The sequence below is a fragment of the Petaurus breviceps genome, unplaced genomic scaffold (genome assembly GCF_028583685.1).
Source record: "Petaurus breviceps papuanus isolate PSGF00001 unplaced genomic scaffold, PetGlider_PUasm1.0 90919, whole genome shotgun sequence".
NCBI lineage: Eukaryota > Metazoa > Chordata > Mammalia > Diprotodontia > Petauridae > Petaurus > Petaurus breviceps.
The window spans coordinates 16087569-16092995 of NW_027187378.1; the positions used below are offsets into that span (position 1 = coordinate 16087569).

The window sequence follows — 5427 nt, forward strand, 5'->3', positions numbered from 1 at the left end:
AAGATCTTTCATGTCCCTAATATAGGTCAATGGGAGTTTAGGGGTAACTGACGTCAACAGAATTTTACAGCAATATAACAGGGATGATACACAATAAACACAGAAAACAATACCTTAGGTTGGGGCCTGAGCACAAGCACCCCAAAATTCCTAGGTTACTTAACTGTGAAATCTTATGCAGCACTTCCAAAAGAGGGTACCCTATTTCCCCAATTAGTAGAGTCAGAATTAGGTGCTTATGAGCAGGAGGAGACATCTTCACTATGATATTTTATGAGGAACTACTAGGAGGATATTGTGATATGCATTTGAATCTCCAACCGTGATAGCAGTTTTCATTATCTCCTCCTTTAGCTTTCTCACAGAGTCTAGGGTCTATCTCCAGCAGGCCACAGAGTGGGTAGGGTATTATTTATTGCATCTCTCTGCAGTTAAAACTAACAAATTAGTTGCACTGTTACCCCCTTGCATATGGTCATCCCTAAAACTTTGATGTACAAAAGGATTCTGACTAATACCTATGAATTTCAAGTTATTCATACTATCTATAAATACTCCTCTGGTTCCTTCATCAAGGATTCTCGCCATCTAAAACACTAATGATTCTCCCATCCTTTGGGTGAATAGACTTAATATATCAGTAACCTCTTGTTGAGTGAAAACCTCAATAATATGCCTGAACTCTGTTTGGCTCTGGTGATTCTCCTGCTTTCTTCTTAGTATGGGGCAAACTTCTGCATTAGAAGCATCCTCATCTAACTTTGTTCCATTCTCCTCCCACACATTCTCTGGCCGTCATCAGAGTAACTATACCCAGCCTATACAAAAGCTACATGCACATTCCTTTTGTTAGTTTTGCCCTTTCTTTTAGCTAAATAAACAGTAGCTTGTTCTTCTGCCACCTGAGACCCTCCAGTTTGCTCTTCTAAAGGAGATCCCAAATGCTGTGACACAGAAAAATTCTCATGCAAACCAGCCAACTGCCTTCTCATTTGAGCTTTCTCCTCTAACAGCTTATCTCTACTTTTACACATAAGACAATAACTTGTTAGAAAGGCCCAGCCTCTCCTACACACCCCTGCCATTTCTTTTCCTGGTTCTAGTGCTAATCCTTGCAAACATCTTCCCAAATTTCTGGATTCTCCCTTATGTAACCTCGGTTCCCAGTTTTCACAGAGCCCTGTGATTTTAGCTCATTCTCTTGCTAGGGAGGAATAAGGTAAATCCTCCCATCCTGGGATATCCATTTCTTTCTCTAAAGACCTCCTGCCTCCAAATGGAGGTATGCTATTTTGTGATCCCATCTTTGTCTCCAAATGTGATATTCATGGCACCCATAGTGGCTATGAATATGCTGGTGTAATTCTGAATCAGAAAATGTAACAGACTCTCCACATTTAAGACTGAACCAAAACATTTATTCAAACACCAGAAAGCTGAATCACAACACCAGAAAGTCAAATCAATCATAGCAACCAAGAAGCTGGTACATATAGCCAATGCAGTGAGCACCAACATCCCCAAGCCTTCCCTCCATCAGGCTTTCAAAACAAAACAGGCTCCCTTAAGTAAAAATGTCCCTCTTTCACACACTCTAGCTGCTCTGCCTCTGTGCTGCTTGTCCCCATCTCTGCTAGTGCTCTCCCCTGCTTCTTCCTGCTCCACCCTTCCTGTTCTACCCTTTCAGCAAGCTCTTCCCACCATGTTCTCCATGTGATTACATTTGACCTATCAATGGCAAGAAAGGTCTTCAAATTCCCTCAGGTTTATTAAGGGGCAGAGAAGTTCTTCAACTTTCTATTACCATTACAGGTGGTGAAGTGGATAGGGCACTGGTCCTGTAGTCAGGAGGACCTGAGTTCAAATTCAGCCTCAAACATTTGACACTTACTAGCTGTGTAACTCTAGAGAAGCCATTTTATCTCATTTGCCCCTTGTAACCAAAAAAGAAATAACAACAGAGATGGTTATATCCTTGTAACTACCTGGGGCAGAGCTATAAACTGAACTAAATGATCTCTGTAGTCCTTACAAGCACAAAATTTAATTATCTTGTAATCACAGAAATTCTTCTAAAATAAATAGCCAACTTCAATACAGAAGTCAACTACAGGATAATCATAAATACTATTATAAATAATAACTCATATATCTATATTAATTAGTGGCTGACAAAGTGCTTTTTTCACAAAAGTCCTATGAGACAGGTTGTACAAACATTAAATTTTACAGAAGAGGAAACTAAGGTTTTAAGGAGTTAAGTGGCATAGTCATGGTGAAACAGTCATAATTATCTGAGAAAGAACTTAAACCCTTGTGTTCTGACTCCAATTCTAGTGTACTTTCTACTCTGAGAGGTAGGATATAGGTTTAATACTCAGTCTGACTTTTTTGTAGCTCATAGATTCAGTACAAAATCGCAATATCTAACCTACACAAATCATAATTACTATTGAACAATCAATTCAGTTTATTTAGAAAACCTTTATTAAGTACCTACTAAGCACAACTAATGCTAGACTTGGACTCAGGACTTCTGGGTTGGAATCCTTCCTTTGACCCTTTCTAATCATTTAAACATAGGCACACATAAATGTTAACATCAATATTAAAACTATCTGAGTCTTGGTTTCCTCATATTCATCAATAAATTTTGTTATGATAATAGCTAGGTAGTTCATGTAAACTATGGACTTACTTTTAAATATCCATTCTGAATTATAAATAATGTCTTCAATGTTCAGCTACAGTTATTGTTTCTGAGGAGGACCAATGATACCGTGGAGTGATGCCTTGATTGCATGTGAATTGGATTTAAGTGAGGGAGAGCTGTGCCAAGTGGTCAGCTTTACTCTTTCTTCCAGAACCATCAAAGTCCAGTGGCAGGAGAAAAGTCAAGATGACTACCATGTTTCCCTGATAATAAGACACTGTCTTATTATTTTTTTTGGACAGAAAAACACCAGAGGACTTATTTTCAGGGGAGGGCTTATTTTAATGAACATTGACAGCAATTTTAATAAACAGGTAAATGTGAACAAAAAAATGTACCTTTATTCAATAAGCAAATCACTGGGGAAGAACAGGATGACGCGCTCACTGCTGCAGCTCTGATTGGATGCAGCTCGGAGCGCTGCGTGCATTTCACCCGGGGGGGGGGGACGGTGCATACAGAGGGTACCGTAATGTAGGGTGTAGCGCAGGGGATCACCTTCATTACAGTAGCAATCTCAATAGGGCTTATTTTCGGGGGAGGGCTTATTTTAGAGGAATCTTACACAGTAAGGGGAGGGCTTATTTTCGGGATAGGTCTTATTATCAGGGAAACACGGTAGCAATGGCCCAGTATGCAGTGAATGACTTTGGAATCTTCTTTGTCTGACCAAGCTCTAAAAGCTCCACAACACTTGATTCAGCTTGCCTTCATGATCATTGGGATAAATTGTTCTCACCTCCCCATTTTGCCAGTCTTCACTTGCTTGGGGTAGACAACCCCTAACACAGTAATGGGTGAAAGTCCTGTAAATTAACCTCAGCTTGCTTTAGCCCATCTGCCAAGATGGTTTTATCAGGGTATGACCACTGTACATGCTACAGATTCTTAGAACCACAAGTGAGAGTTGTGTTGTTTGAAAGGAAAACAGGTTAGCACTCCCCTTCATAACAGTTGAAGAGGTCCCAAGTGGCCTTTACAAATACATACAGTTAAGATATTGCCACCTACTTTATGATATCTAACCAAGTTCAGCTATTATACTCTAGGGTTATTCCTCAGGGATTAACAGGAGTGGGGAAACTGCGGCCTTGAGACCACATGTAACCTTCTAGGTCCTTCAGTGTGGCTTTTTGACTAAGTCCAAGTTTTACAGAACAAATACTTTTATTAATTTGTTCTGTGAAGTTTGGATTCAGTAAAAGGGGCTGCAGTTGAGGACCTAGAAGGCTACACATAACTTGAAGCCACAGGTTCCCTACCACTAGTTAAGAGTGTACCTAAGGGGAACATCCCCAAAGTCAACTGAAAATTAAGAACATGCCTAGAAGCAAGAGGTTTTTTCCTCCATGAAACTGATCCCAAATAGAGTCTAGAAATGCACTCATTCTCTCTCTTAAAGGAAACAAGATTGTGAGGGCACAGTAGAAATATAATATAATCAGGCAAAGGAGGCCGAAAGATGAAATTGATATAAAAGATCACAAAGTAACTTAGTGGAATTTCCCTTAGGACATTCTGTATTCCATCGAAACTGGCCTACTAACTGTCCTGTATTCAGTTTTCTGTCTCTTGCTTACATTCAGAGGTCAACACCCAGAGAAAGCATTCAGTCTTCATTTCTATATTTCAAGCATTCTTTCATCCTTCAAGGCTCAGTTCCAGTGCCATCTCCTCTGTGTAGCTTTTCCCAAGTTGCCTACTGAGAGTTCTTTCCCTATTCAGAAATTCCTATGAATTTTGTCCTTTTTACTCAGTTAATCTCTGGCTGGTATTATAACTACTATTTTTTATGGCATATACTCCCCCACAGCCCAGTAGAAAATATACTCCTTGAGATCAGAGATTGGGTCATTTTTCATCTTTTTAATATTTAAATTTCCTAGCACAACCTAAAACATACAGGAGAGATGGAAAGAGATAAATAGAGAGAGAGAAGATAGATTCAGAGACAGAGAGAAAATGTGACAGAGATAGGCAGAGAGACAAAGTGACACAGAGAGAGACAGAAACAGAAAGAGAGATAGAAACAGAGTCAGAGAGAAGACAGGCATCCAGACAAAGATAGAGATGCAGTGACAAAGACAGAAAGAGATACAGATGAGTTCAGGTTAGACTGAACAGCTTCAGCTGACTAAATAACTTCCTAGTTTCCTGGGCAGAATTTTTCCTCTGAAACATATATGCTTAGCTGATATGCAAATCCATCAGACAGTGAATGGTTAATAAAATTCTATGGAAATGAATTGGATTATGTCTCCATATTTATATTCCTACATCTAAAGTAACAAATCAGTGGATAGATTAGAATAAAATAACATACTAATTTCAAAATTAGTGTCTAAGGACTTAGGGAGGGGAGAGGTCTACAAAACCTTCTCTACCTTCTGTGTTGAGTATTTCTCAATTTCACATTTGAATTTTGATGTCACATTTGATTCTTCTTTTCTCTCACCCCCATAGGAATTAGCTAGCAAGTTCTATTAATTACATATCCATATCATCTTCTCTTCTCTATTCCCACCACAATCCCTCTATTTAAGCCTACTAAAGATAACCAGCAGCAACTCCATTATCTCCTTTATCCCAACCAGGTCCGGTCACCAACAGATTTGTCTTCTTTGTGCAAGTCATTCCTCTTCTCATCACTCCCAAATATCTTCTTATTACCGAATGAGGAAAGTTCAAACTCATTTTGCCTACCGTTCAAGGCT

General features: G+C 39.3%; 1 non-coding gene across 1 annotated transcript; it reads left to right on the top strand.

Moving 5' to 3' along the window:
- The first annotated feature begins 3622 nt into the window (after window positions 1–3622).
- Window positions 3623–3750, top strand: LOC138152223 (U6atac minor spliceosomal RNA). Its single transcript, XR_011166056.1, has one exon. It is a non-coding gene; the product is annotated as a U6atac minor spliceosomal RNA (small nuclear RNA).
- Window positions 3751–5427: the final 1677 nt, after the last annotated feature.